This window comes from Pristiophorus japonicus, chromosome 18 (assembly GCF_044704955.1).
Source record: "Pristiophorus japonicus isolate sPriJap1 chromosome 18, sPriJap1.hap1, whole genome shotgun sequence".
In the NCBI taxonomy this organism is placed as follows: Eukaryota; Metazoa; Chordata; class Chondrichthyes; family Pristiophoridae; genus Pristiophorus; species Pristiophorus japonicus.
In genome coordinates this window covers 108,058,830-108,073,995 of record NC_091994.1, presented here as the reverse complement: position 1 = coordinate 108,073,995, position 15,166 = coordinate 108,058,830, and the positions used below count along the sequence as shown (strand labels likewise).

General features: G+C 45.2%; 1 protein-coding gene across 1 annotated transcript in view; it reads right to left on the bottom strand.

The window, feature by feature from the left end:
• spsb1 (splA/ryanodine receptor domain and SOCS box containing 1) overlaps nucleotides 1-11,998 on the bottom strand; it is a 102,990-nt gene extending 90,992 nt beyond the window's left edge. Inside the window, exon 1 of the mRNA XM_070860508.1 lies at nucleotides 11,916-11,998. The gene's annotated coding sequence lies outside the window, so the exon portion shown is untranslated. The remainder of the gene's footprint in view (nucleotides 1-11,915) is intronic.
• Nucleotides 11,999-15,166: the final 3,168 nt, after the last annotated feature.

The window sequence follows — 15,166 nt, the reverse complement described above, 5'->3', positions numbered from 1 at the left end:
GAGAGAGAGAGAAAGGAGAGAGAGAGAGAGAGAAAGGAGAGAGAGAGAGAGAGAAGGAGAGAGAGAGAGAGAAAGGAGAGAGAGAGAGAGAAAGGAGAGAGAGAGAGAGAAAGGAGAGAGAGAGAGAAAGGAGAGAGAGAGAAAGGAGAGAGAGAGAGAGAGAGAGAGAGAAAGGAGAGAGAGAGAGAGAAAGGAGAGAGAGAGAGAGAGAGAGAAAGGAGAGAGAGAGAGAGAGAGAGAGAGAGAGAGAGAGAGAGAGAGAAGGAGAGAGAGAGAGAGAGAAAGGAGAGAGAGAGAGAGAGAGAAAGGAGAGAGGAGAGAGAGAGAGAAGGAGAGAGAGAGAGAAGGAGAGAGAGAGAGAAAGGAAGAGAGAGAGAGAAAGGAGAGAGAGAGAGAGAAGGAGAGAGAGAGAGAAAGGAGAGAGAGAAGGAGAGAGAGAGAGAAAGGGAGAGAGAGAGAGAAAGGAGAGAGAGAGAGAAAGGAGAGAGAGAGAGGAGAAGAGAGAGAGAGAAAGGAGAGAGAGAGAGAGAAAGGAGAGAGAGAGAGAGAAGGAGAGAGAGAGAGAGAAAGAAGAGAGAGAGAGAGAGAAAGGAGAGAGAGAAAGGAGAGAGAGAGAAGAGAGAGAGAGAAAGGAGAGAGAGAGAGAAAGGAGAGAGAGAGAAAGGAGAGAGAGAGAGAGAAAGGAGAGAGAGAGAGAAAGGAGAGAGAGAGAGAAAGGAGGAGAGAGAAAGGAGAGAGAGAGAGAAAGGAGAGAAGAGAGAGAAAGGAGAGAGAGAAAAGGAGAGAGAGAGAGAGAGAGAGAGAGACAGGAGAGAGAAAGGAGAGAGAGAGAGAGAGAGAGAGAGAGAGAGAGAGAGAGAGAGGAGAGAGAGAGAGGAGCCTCCAATGTCTCTGAATGTAAATTGTGCTGTGGGATCATTAGTTTTGAAAGTTCTATTCAGTAAATTTGGGGCAGAGTTGCAAAGGACATAAGAAATAGGAGCAGAAGTAGGCCATTTGGCCCCTCGAACCTGCTCTGCCATTCAATAAAATCACGGCTGATCTGGTCTGGGCCGGGCCTCAACTCCACTTCCCTGCCCACTCCCCTTAATCCTTGACTACCTTATCGGTCCAATGACCCAGCCTCCACAGCTCTATGGGGCAGAGAATTCCACAGATCCACAACCCTCTGAAGAAATTCCTCCTCATTTCCATTTTAAATGGGCGACCCTTTATTGTGAAACTATGCCCCCTAGTTCTCGATTCTCCCACGTGGGGAAATATCCTCTCTGCATCTACCCTGTCAAGCCCCCTTAGTATCTTATACATTTCAATAAGATCACCTCTCATTCTTCTCAACTCCAGTGAGTATCGGCCCATAATGGATTAGATATTTGATGCAGGTACCAGGAAACCTTGCTAAAGTCACTAACTGTCAATACTTCAAGCTTAACTAAAGAGCTAGTGCAGTGTTAGCGATTATTTAATGGCAGTCAATGGTAAACAGTATCAGAAGAAAGCACAGCTTTCAGAATGTTAGTATTACCCCAGGCAAGGCTGTTAAAAAGTGTCAGATTTTAAATGTTTAGCAAGTGTTGCTTCCTGCTCGAACTGCCAATGGCAAACCTACACGAGGATTATGTTTTCTAATACTTCAACAATATGACTGTGGCTGGTGAAGGACCCTCGAGCAAATAGTAGAGACTCAAATCTGAACTCTTGGGAGAATAATATGGTGGCAGGTGCCATCAGCTTTAAAAGGTCTGAGGAAGTGGTTATAAGAACACAAGAAATAGGAGCATGAGTAGGCCTTTTGGCCCCTCCAGCCTGCTCTGCCATTCAAGATCATATTCCATCTTAAAAATTAACAAAACCCTTGCTTCAGATTGTTGAGCTGCCCTAGACATAAAAGCTTCGAGACACTCAAAGTTATGCCCACACTAACAGTTCTTGAACGGTGTCCCAACAGATTTAGGGAAATAATGTGAATCCTAGTTGTTAGCTGTGGGACTTTTCAGTTATAGTTATTGGATTGAATAGTGTCCTGGCAGCAAAAAGCATCTAATCATAACATTGCACATTAGTCAACTGCGCTAATGGATTTGCTCCAGTAGCTTTTCAGCTGCGAGACCAGAACTGTGGCACTTAATGGAGAACATAGCTTTTAAGGATAGTCCCTGAAGTGATTAGTAAAAGTTCCAAATCTTTAACAGCTTCTCGGTCGGCTACTTAAGAACATGAAGGCAGCAGAATCCTTCCTAAAAACTCATAGTAAAACCGGAACTAATCATTTTTGCAAGGTTGAAAAACATCCTGGTTTTTGAGAGCTAGACGAGAGTGAACTCTGCTGAATATCATTTGTTTCGAAACAAACAAAGTGTCCCATCAGATTTTAAAATCACCATCACATTACCACTCAGCAGCAAAACACAGGTTCGGTGTTGTCTTTCACACAGCAAACTCCTAACTTTCAGTCAAGCTGACATGGAGACGTGCTTTCCCCAGATGGAGGTCGTCGGCAAGCGTCCCATCTGGTCACAGCAGGGTACCAGACCATTCAGTCAGGAAATCATACAGGGCTGCGAATCGTGACACCACTATTCTGGCCAAAGTGGAGATGATGGAGGGAAGAATTCCCCGTCAATCATGGCTGGAAACCACACTGCTACCAGTGACTGGGATTGATTTTACACACCTCCTCTGGGATCGGCTGCCGACGCATTGGCCAACAGTGGTGTCAACAGGCACTGAATAATGTGTGCCGAGCATCAGAGCAGAAAGATGGTTTTTAAAACAATAAAACGTTTATTCAGTTACCCTTCACTATTGAAAGCAACCTCAAAATGCAAGTCTTCCAACTATTCACTCAAGGCGGAGGATCACACGTGTGAAGCACACTCTCGTGCGGCCCGCGACTTCAAAAAATGGGGCAATTGAAAATTTACCGTAACCATTAGTTTTGCAGCAACAGCAACTAGTATTTATATAGCGCCTTTAAAACGTAATGAAATGTCCCAAGGCGCTTCACAGGAGTATTGAGACAATTTGACACCAAGCCGCACAAGTAGAAATTAGCGCAGGTGACCAAAAGCTTGTTCAAAGAGCAGCGTCTTGAAGGAAAGGAAAGAGGTGGAGAGGCGGAGGGGTTTAGGTAGGGAATTCCAGAGCTTGGGGCCGAGGCAATGGTTGAGCCATTATAAAATCAGGGATGCTCAAGACGGCAGAATTAGAGGAGTGCAGACATCTGGGGGGGGGGGGGGGGGGGGCGCACTGGAGGAGATTACAGAGATAGGGAGGGGCGAGGCCATGGAGGGATTTGTAAACAAGGATGAGAATAGTCGACAATGTATTGTTGTCAGCGTAACAACCAATTGGGATCTCGCAGTCCACACAGGTTAGCTAGCAGAATATCAAGTGCAGTCTTAAAATCAGGATGTAAAATCCAACTGGGAGATTCTAGATTCTGTAAATGCACAAGATTAATGCAATTGCCAAGAATATCAGCAGTAAAAAAAAAAGCAGCGAAATGTGTTCAGAGAAACCTCGAGCTGTTATGCAAGCAGGGGCAGATCTCCCATGGCAAATTGGACGAGGTGTCAATTCATAAAGGATAGGAGTGTTGTAGCACAATGCATTGTTCTGTTGCCAAGATGGAGCTTACTTGAAAATATAATGAAATTGACAACTTCAGGACCAGCACATCCCCTCCAGCTATCGACGCCACACTTGACAGAGTCTGACAGCTACACTACATCCGTCCCAAATGCTGCCCTAGCACTCACTGCTTTCCTTTAGAGCTCAAACTTCGCACCAGTGACACAGGCTTGCATCGCCACTCTTGGCAGCACTTTTCCAAACATGATTGACCATGTTGGGGCTGCTCAAAATTCATTGAAACAATGGGGGGAGGGAAAAAAAAGAAAGCAAGCTTCAAGAGGAAGCAACTAAGCCGGCTGATCTCAAGACCAACACGGATTCAAAGACAAAAGATAAAAAGCATCAATGCTGAGCAACATAGCAAGACTATACCAAACCTCGCAAGGCGAGACATATCCAACCAATGTGGTGAATAACCTCAGAACCTCCTTCCGTTTGTCATTTATGCAACTGAAGCTATGCATCACCACAAGCCAGCCCCCCACAAAGAACGTCTGCCCATCAAACACCTCCCAAATCACCATGCTCTCCTGCACTATCTAGCCAGCAGTCCTGAATGAACAGTCTGGGCACCAGACAGATTGCCTAACTGCTTCGCCCTACCCTAACTTACTTACCACTCCCTTGGCTGGACCTCTTTGTTGCTCCAATTCTGGTCTCCTTGCCTCTCTTTTCCCATTCCATAATCCATGACAATCGCCTTGACCAGACCCTGCTTTCCAGCACTCGCTCCATAAACTCCTCTCCTGCCTTTGATGATCTATGCACATTGGCCATTCCTCTTCTCACTGAAGGTGTTTGTAATATAATAGTTTTCTCCCTAGATCTATATAAATTTGCTGTTGCGGTTCAGGGAACTTTGACTTGGCTTAAAATTTCAACCTGCCACGACTGGCAAAAAGACACGGTTTTGGACACAACGTGCGTGACAAGACTTGTGCCTGCCACAAATGTGCACCACTGACCCCCTCAGATTTTCAGGCCTCGGGGTCATTAAAATTTTTAGGGGGGGGGGGGGGACTTCCCAGACTCTGTCAAGGAGGCAGTGATTTACAGTGGCAAGAATCAGAGCTTCTGGGAAAACCTTTTTTTTTAATTTAAATTCTGGCGCAATGGGACAGGTCGAATCGATTGGTCTCGTGTTTTAAAATTTAAATCTTGAACCCGCGATGACCCCTGCCTCCAGCATTGCTGTGAATCAGATGACACACTTCCATTATTTGAATGTCATTTCCATACACCCACCCATATATGGGTGGTGTGATCGAATGTCACGTGACTTCCAGCAGGGGTTGGGACAGGGCAGAATGCATCTTCAGTCCATTCTACAACCTTGTCAGTGCAGAAAATGGTAGAGGGAGGGAAGAAGATCCCAGTTAATGAGCTGAAATTAAAAATAAAGGACTCAAACACCCATAAGGGCATTAGTCCGGAGCAAAATACAATTTAATATCGAAGCACAAAAGGTTTGGTTTCAAAGCACATTGCATAAAATCCATTAATTATAAAAGTAGTATTTACCAGTGTACTGGAGTAGCCAATAGATTTGCTTTAACTGTATGAGTAATACCATAAGCTCTCGTTATACAGGAGTCCTGTGGGGCCAATTACATTCACTCAGCTGACCAATAGCTGTGTGTATAACCAGGCCAAAAGACAGGCAGACTTGCAATGCAACACCCGAGTAACCGAAGAAAGCTTCGCCCCTCATGCATTAGTATTTTGGAAAAGTATTATTGGATCTAAATACAAACCACATTGCATGACTAACAGCATTCCTTAGACCTGCCTTTACTGGTACTGTAATTACAGCACATGACAATATGACGTTAATCGCCATTCGAATGCTTCTGGACGACAGGTGTACAAATTCAAGTTTTAAAAACTGAGCTGGAGTAAACCCAAGAGCGATTCAATCATTTGCTTGCACTGAAACACACAATACCAGGTATTAAAAGGCAGCCATGCCAATTTGACCTTGCAAGCCGGTTACTGGAGGATTATGGAATTATACTACCAGCTTCATTTATTGTGGTGCCAGAACGACTAATTCAACCTGCAGTCCAGCCACGCCTGGCTGTAAAAGCTGCTACATCTCCCAGCATAAACTGACCGCAGGATGATCAGAGTTTTTGCTGATTCTGTTCCTCTTCCTTCACCTTCACTCCCCAACCTTCAGGAAAACAAACTGACATACATGCAGTCCATTATAGCTACACCACCAAATCTTTTCCAACCCCACCCCAAAATGCCCTGTAATGATGAAGTGGCGTCTTCAACACTATTCTCTATGAAATCTACCATTTAGCCCCGCCCACAAGCCATTCTAGATCTCAAAAGGCTTCATTTCCAACTTGCTGCTTAGCAATAGATTAAGCTAATTTGCGTTACATATAAATAACACTTTCATACAACCAAGAGGAATAATAGTTTTCTTTTTTTTTTAAAAAAAGCTTCAGATGTGTGACTATAAAACCATGCTTGAATAGTGCTATTTTTCCCCAAAGTAATTATTATTCTCAAGTTACTTGACCTCTTCCAAATGTTGCCATGGATATTAGGAACCAGGTCTCCCAGACAGCACAAATACAAACGAATCTCATTTTTAAATCCAACTGCTGGAATGTGCTTTGGCAGTGTGCTGCATTTGTCTTACTCCCAACAGCAGCCCAAACTTCAGTTACTGTCCTGTAACTGTGAATGAGGCCATTGAACCACCTAGAGGGGAAGGTGTTTCGCTCCCTGCCCCCAAAAGCTCAGATGCTGCCAGAGGCAGTAACTCGACCAGACGCAGTCACAAGTAGAACGCAGGCAGCTGCTGCACACAACAGGCAGGCCAAAAGCTCGTACATCCACACACACACACACACAAATACACTCACCCGCACGGTCCCCAAACTGGCACATGATCCTGGGCCAGAAAAGACGACGTCATAATCAAACTGTATGCTCAGGCTTGCTTTCATTTGAACTGGTTCTGTATCATAGGCACTCCCTCGGAATCGAGGAAGACTTTCTTCCACTCTTAACATGAGTCCTTAGGTGGCTGAACAGTCCAATAAGAGAGCCACAGTCCCCGCCACAGGTGGGACAGATAGTCGTTGAGGGAAAGGATGGGTGGGACTGGTTTGCCGCACGCTCCTTCCACTGTCTGCGCTTGATTTATGCATGCTCTCGGCGACGAGACTCGAGGTGCTCTGCGCCCTCCCGGACGCACTATCTCCACATAGGGCGGTCTTTGGCCAGGGACTCCCAGGTGTCGGTGGGAATGTTGCACTTTATCAGGGAGGCTTTGAGGGTGTCCTTGTAACGTTTCCTCTGCCCACCTTTTTTCTGTAGCACACGTTGATAGGCAGAGTGGATAGAAAGGATCTCTTTACCTTAGCAGAGAGGTCAATACCAGAGGACATAGATTTAACATAATTGGAAGATGGATTACAGGAGAGTTGAGGAGAACTTCATTCACCCAGAGGGTGGTGGGGGTGTGGAACTTACTGCCTGAAAGGTAGAGGCAGAAACCCTCACCACATTTACAAAAGTACTCGGATGTGCACTTGAAGCATTGTAACCTACATGGCTATGGACCAAGAGCTGGTAAGTGGAATTAGGCTGGGTAGCTCTTTGTCGGCCAGCAGACATGATGGGCCAAATAGCCTCCTTCCGTGCTGTAAATCTCTTATTCTACACCATCAATTTGGGCCAAAAATCAAGACAAAGTGTTTTTGATTAAATACAGACACGCAAATAGACTTAACCCCAATGGCATCTGGGCTATATTCTGTATAGCCATTGGAGTTTTCAAATATCGCTCAGTCTAATTTAGCTCAATGGGCACCCACAACATGTCACCAGATCACTGCAACAAGCACGGCACGGGCAATTTCATGTGGGATGGTGATAAATTGGCCAGTTATACATGACCACAAACTGTACCAGATTCATTTTTATCCATTTCTCAATCTGGTTAAAATAAAAACAGGAAATGCTGGGAGAGAAAGGAGATTAACATTCTGGGTGTAAACCTTCAACGGAAGGGAGTAAGCTGTTCACAAGGAGTTAATGATAAATGTCTTGCCATTTGGGATGCCCCAAGGTCGTGAATGGCTGTATATAAATGCAAGACGCACATTTTTAGCCACATGCTAATTCTAGTAGGAAATACTTGGCCAACACTCGCATCTACCACCATTCAGTAATCAAGACAGTAAAACACTCAATCATAAAAACTCTGCTTTTAATGTTACTATTCCACCAAACACACAAAAAGGTTAAAGTACATGTGCAGTACTGTGTGAATAGGAGCGCTCCCCAACAAGTGTCTCTCTTATTTCTTATTTACTAATCTGAAATTCAATTTGCCACGTCTGGTTTCCCAATTCACCACGTGGGGCAAGTGGCAAGCCGACACTATTGGCCAAAATGTGTTTTCACATCGGTTTCAGTTAGTTCAGCCCAAACAGGTTTTGAAAGATATGAAATAAAATCTGATACCAAGAATAAAACTAAACCGGTCCACTGAGCTGTTCACACATGATCAAATAGGAACATAGAAAATTACTGGACCCCCCCAAAAAAGTGAAAGATAACACACTGACAACAGAAAGTATGTAGGTGTCCCCACCGACACCTGGGAGTCCCAGACCAAAGACTGCCCTAAGTGGAGGGAGAGCATCCGGGAGGGGGCTGAGCACCTTCAGTCTCGTCGCCGAGAGCATGCAGAAAACAAGCGCAAGCAGCGGAAGGAGCGTGCGGCAAACCAGACTCCCCACCCACCCTTTCCTTCAACCACTGTCTGTCTGTCCCACCTGTGACAGAGACTGTAATTCCCACATTGGACTGTTCAGTCATCTGAGAACTCGCTTCTGGAGTGGAAGCAAGTCTTCCTCAATTTTGAGGGACTGCCAATGATAATGATGATGATGATGATGTATGCTATGACTACAGTCAAATGTGTTACTGGTTAAAAAGCACCTCAAGTTACTGAATCAATACAATAGAATCAGTCCACAAGGGGTTAATACAACTTGAAGGACTGGAGTACGATCTGCAATAGGACTTTTGATTCAGCCCAGTGTGTCCTTTGATCAACCCTCCAGATGTGAGGTATGCGGATAATGCAAACCCTCATTCATGTAGAGTTTGGATCGTCCAGCAGAACTAAAGGTAGAACAAACAACCCAAGCTGCAATTTTGCAATGAATGTTTTTCCCCGTGTTGTATATCCATTTTCTTGATGCAAAGATAGTCAACCGATCCCATACCATGTGAGGCGAGGGATCCTGCACTGTGAGGGGGAAGTGTTAATATCTAGATGTTCACCATTTCCTCCACACCAGTCCCTTGCCTATTCCACTGCTCATCAATTCACACTTCCATTTCAAACAAGCTGTTGGAGCCGCCAAGTAACTTTCTGACTTACAAAGAAAGCCCGTTTTCGCACAGATGTTTCCGACTGCAATACATACACTGTCAAGGTCCAATTGTGCAGTCAATTCTGCGAATTGGTCGTCAAGAGAAAAGGCCGACACCTGGAGACACAGCTAGTTGAAACCAACTTTTTAAAAACTTGCTCCAATGATCCAACCCCACTAAATAATAAGAGAATTCTCCCACACCCTGGTCTTGAGGACCAGAGATCAACCACACATGCTCTTGGAAATGTCTTTATTTGGACAAAGCCAAGAACAAGTCCTCCACACAGCAGGAAAGTGCAAACATAATCCTGTCTGAAGTGTTTGAGGGCACTTTTTTTGCATCCTTGTAAAGTTTTTTGGTGTGTCAACATAAAAGCAGCAGTATAAAAGACTTGCATTTATATAGCACCTTTCATGACTTCAAGACATCCCAAAGCACTTTCCAGCCAATGAAGTACTTTTGAAGTGCAGTCACTGTTGCAATGTAGGAAACACAACAGCCAATTCATGCACAGTAAGCTCCCACAAATAGCAATATGAGAATGACCAGATAATCAGTTTTGGTGGTGCTGGTTGAGGGATACCTCCCCTGCTCCTTTTCATTATAGTGCCATGGGATCTCTTATGCCTAAGAAAATAGACAGGGCCTCAGTTTAACATCACATCTGAAAGACAGCACCTCAGACAGACAGTGTCAGCCAGATTTTTGTCCTCAAGTCTCTGGAGTGGGACATGAACCCACAACCTTCTGACTCACAGGCGAGGGTGCTACCCAGAGAGACTGAGCCACAGCGGACACTAACTCATAAGACTAGTGTATGAAGGATCTGAAATGTGAACAGCTCCCTCCAGGAGCTTTGAACTACCAAGGAATGCAGTATTTTTTTTTAAAAAGACAGCCCGAGTAACATTTTTAAATAGTCAACATTGCAATTTTAGAATTGCTGCAATTCTCACAATCACAAACTACGTCATACAGCACCTGTAACACACATCAGCAAAAAATTACAACCCAATTATACTACATTGCCAAAACTGGAGATTCTCACCCCTATGAAATGTGCTCAGAAATAGTTTTTTTTTTTAAAAAGTCGCATTTATATAGCACCTTTCACATACTCCAGCAGTCCCAAAGCACATTACAGCCAATTAAGTACTTGTGAAGTGTAGTCACGGCTGCAATGTAGGGAACACGGCAGCCAATTCGGGCACAGCAAGCTCCCACAAACAGCAATGTGATAATGACCAGATAATCTGGGTTTTTTTTTGTTATGTTGATTGAGGGATAAATATTGGCCAGGACACCAGGAAGAACTCCCCTGCTCTTCTTCAAAATAGGACCATGAGATCTTTTACATCCACCCGAGAGGGCCTTGGTTTAACATCTCATCCGAAAGATGTTTATGTGGAGCATTGGAACAAACGCAACAAGTTGTGCACCAATATAACAAATTATTTCCTATTGTGCACTCCCTTAAAAGATCCTGTAAATGGGCGATTGCATTGGGGGGGGGGGGGGGGAAGGTAGTCATTTTGTAAACAAAGAAAGCCAGTACAGGTCAAACATGTTGATACAGGTACACTTACAATAGATCAAGTATTGCCAGCGCATAAATTGTATGCAGTCACCCAAAGGCACAAACCAAAACGCAACAAAGAAAAACTCGACACATTGTCACCAAGCTGCACCCTCTGCCCCACAGGGAAAATATACCTGGATATAATGACCCAGTTGCTATGCTAGTTCAAATGCACCAGAAGATAAAATTATGCAATCCAAAAAGTTGGATATCTACACAACAGTACTAATTTCAAAACGGAATGCCACCTCAAAACGAATAATAAATGTAGAACGTGTCTGCAATCCTAGCATTCACAAACGGAATGACGGCCATCAACTCCATAATGCCTTCCCACACTCTTTTTTTCCCTTCCTCTCCCCTTGGTCCTCTCCAGTTGCACTATTTTTAGCAGCACTGGAAGATCCAAACGATTGCAGAATGCCAAAAATACACATCCATTGCAGAGTTTGAAACAAAAAACACACGCCTTTTAAAAGCTCGGACTAGAGAAAGAAATTAGGGTGTACATGTTTTAGAGCAGAAAACAGCCGCAAAACTATTGACAGGAACTGCAGCGGAGACGATGCTCGGGCGCAGTTTGAAAGGGACCCAGGAATGCGGCGGGTGGGCGCACACGTTAAACCCGGGATTGCAGCGGGACACGGCGGGGGAAAAGGGGGGTTAAAATGGGAAGAGCTGAGCGTTGGGAAGAGGCAAAGTGGAACACCATTCTCCCGGCCGGCCGTTCAAACTCGCTCCAAAATTTTTTGTTTTAAATGCGAGACTTTCCTTAAACTCAGTCGCCACTCGGTGGGGCTGCCAGGTGACAAAACAAACTGCGATGTCTCTCAGCTTCGGAAAAAGGAGGACAGCCGATTTTCCGGGTCACAAGTTCAGCTACCTTTAAAACCCAAGTTGGCGTTCAAACATAGTTTTTTTTTTCAAAAAGTGGAGCGAGTTCACCTCAAATTCATTCGAAGTTTGAGGAAAACTTATTTTTAAATGAAAAGAAGGATATTTTAAAATAAAATTACGGGTGGGGGTTAAAGCGCCACTCGCCAGCCCGGAGAAATAACCCTCCAAACAGCCAAGCTGCAAACACGATTAAAGCTTTGCAAATGGGGGTTTTTAAAACTACTTTAGACAGAGAGTTTCGGTAGCTACTTGATGGTCGAAGGTTCGCAAATGGATACACGGAGTTTGGATACACACAGTTCGGATACATTGTGTCGACCAGCCGCCGCACAAAGCCCGCAATGGGCGATACAATGTTGCAAAGAGAGACATTCACACAAATAGTTACCTGTCCGGCATTCCCCGGTGCTCTGTCTGTATCTCCAACCCAGCCCCGCTGTTGAGCAACAATTATGGCGACAAACTATCTTTCCCCCCCCTTTCCCTCTTCCACCGGCTTTTATCCGCCGTCATATAACTCCGCTAGCCAGCGCCTCCCCGCCAGAGAGAGAGCCCGTAAAACACCCAGTAAACCCGCACCCACAATGTCCCAGCCCGTAAAACACCCAGTAAACCCGCATCCACAATATCCCAGCCCGTATTATACCACCCAGTAAACCCACATCCACAATGTCCCAGCCCGTAAAACACCCAGTGAACCCGCACCCACAATGTTCCAGCCCGTATTATACCCAGTAAATCCGCATCCACAATGTCCCAGCCCGTACAACACCCAGTAAATCCACACCCACAATGTCCCAGCCCGTAAAACACCCAGTAAACCCGCATCCACAATGTCCCAGCCCGTAAAACACCCAGTAAACCCGCATCCACAATGTCCCAGGTAAAACACCCAGTAAATCCGCACCCACAATGTCCCAGCCCGTATTATACACCCAGTAAACCCGCCTCTCGAATATCTCAGTCAACCTGCGCTCTATCACAAACAATCAATAACCCATTTGCCCTTGATTATATTGCAGCAAAACTATTCTATACCTTAAGTATTTCAGCAACTTTGCTAATAAAGAAGGGTGAACTCATATCTACATCATCATCATCATAGGCGGTCCCTCGTATCGAGGATGACTTGCTTCCACGCCAAAAAGGGATGAGTTCACAGGTGTTTCAATGAAGGACCTAATATTCCAGGTCCTGAACCAATTCTTGAAGGGTGGAAGATGCCTGTGTGTCGTTGCACACCAGCCACCACACGGGCTTGACAGAGCTAGGTCTTGGTCCAGTGGCAAGGATTAACCAAGACAACTGGAGACCAGTTCTGCTGCACAGACCTAGTGCGCACACATATTGCAGTGTAGGCTGGCCCGTGCTGCCCCAGGGCCCTCGCCTCTTCTGAGCCCCTTCTGGGCCCCGTAGCACAGCCACATCACCTCATCCATAGCAGTTTAGTAGACAATACTTCAGCAATACACCCTAATGTCGTTAACTCCCCGCAACAAGGAGCTGAAAAATACCTCCCCGAACATAAGTGAAATAAATCATCGATATTTCAAATACTGAAATAGCTCCCAGAAATATAAACTGGAACAACAGAGGAATAAGATGTGGGACTTGGTATCCTGGAATTGAATTTTGGTAAATTTTCAACTGAATAGGTTGGGAAGAACCAGGGGTCACTCTAAAAAGTGACGTAAAGGCAGAATGTGACGAGAAGTTAGGAGGTTCCTCTGTTCCCAGAGAAAGATGGACCTGTGGAACAGGCTGCCAGCTCATGCAGTGAACGCTGATCACCAAATTCCTTCAAGCGAAACCTGGGCCTGTTTCCCGCTGGGACGGTGATCACCCTATACAGGAGGTACAAAGCTGGTAATGTTAATTAGGGTCAGAGTGCTCTCCTGGACTAGTTTCGATTGCCTAAGGAGGTCGGAGAGCGATTTTCCAGATTTTTTTCCCCCCTAATTGATTTGGGTTTTTATCTGTTTTTTTTTGCCTTTCCCAGGAGATTACATAGCTCCAGTTTGGATGGGAAGCAATGTGGCCTGTAATTTTTGGGGGGGCTGTATCGTGGTCTCTTTAAAGGGCTGTGCGGCCCTTTCAAAAGTCCGCGCATGTGCTTTTTTTTTCCAATTTAAAAGCCAGCTCACCGGCTGCTCGGGACCCCTGGAGCGCTACTTTGCCACACAGCTGTACAGCTTAAAGGGAACATTGGTGGGAAGTGCATAACATGTGATGTTCCAGGCATCACAACTGTACGGGACAGGCTCAATGAGCTCGGAGGTCTTTTCCTGTTTGTCATTTTTCGTGTGTTTGTAAATAACTTGCGATTGTTTATAATGGACGATTTACAAAGACAAAGCTGAATTTTTTTTGATTAAGAAGTCAAGATTGAGAGGCCAACACTCATACTGAAAGAAATGACACAGGCAGCAAACAGAAGACAAGCTCAATCAGAAAGTAGCAATTAATTTTTAGCGGCAGAATAGTTCTGTGTGATATAATCAAGTCAAAAGTAATATTTATTGCAAAGGCAATGGAGTATAAAAGCAGGGAAGTCTTGCTGCAGTTGTACAGGGTATTGGTGAGGCCACACCTGGAATACTGTGTGCAGTTTTGGTTTCCATATTTACAAAAGTGTATACTTGCTCACCAGGTTGATTCCAGGGTTGAAGGGGGTTGACATGAGGAAAGGTTGAGTAGGTTGGGCCTCTACTCATTGGAATTCAGAAGAATGAGAGGTGATCTTATCGAAACGTATAAGATTATGAGGGGGCTTGACAAGGTGGATGCAGAGAGGATGTTTCCACTGATAGGGGAGACTAGAACTAGGGGGCATAATCTTAGAATAAGGGGCTACCCATTTAAAACTAAGATGAGGAGAAATTTCTGGATTTTGGAGGATTGTGGATCTGTGGAATTCGCTGCCTCGGAGAGCTGTGGAAGCTGGGACATTGAATAAATTTAAGACAGAAATAGACAGTTTCTTGAACGATAAAGGGATAAGGGGTTATGGGGAGCAGGTAGGGAAGTGGAGCTGAGTCCATGATCAGATCAGCCATGATCGTATTAAATGGCGGAGCAGGCTCGAGGGGCCGTATAGCATACTCCTGCTCCTATTTCTTAATTTCTTATGTTCTTATTTGCTGTGTGGAATATGGTGCAGTCACACTGGGATCAAAGGCAGGATGAACAGAATCATTGAAGGTCATTCTGCTCATCATGCCTGTGCCGGTACTCATCATCATCATCATCATAGGCAGTCCCTCGAAGCGAGGATGACTTGCTTCCACGCCAAAAAGGGATGAGTTCACAGGTGTTTCAATGAAGGACCTAATATTCCAGGTCCTGACCTACATAGTTTAGGGTGGAAGATGCCTGTGCGTGGATTTTTTTTAACGTATGGTGGCCGTTGCACACCAGCCACCACACGGGCTTGACAGAGCTAGGTCTTGGTCCAGTGGCAAGGATTACCCCAGATGACTGGAGACCAGCTCTGCTGCACGGACCGAGTGCGCACACACATAGCAGTGTGGGCTGGTCCATGCTGCCCCTGGGACCTTGCCCCTTCTGGGCCCCAGACTCACGCCTCTCCTGGGCCCTGGTTACTTCCATCTACAAACTCTTGCGTTCCTTCGCCCCTCC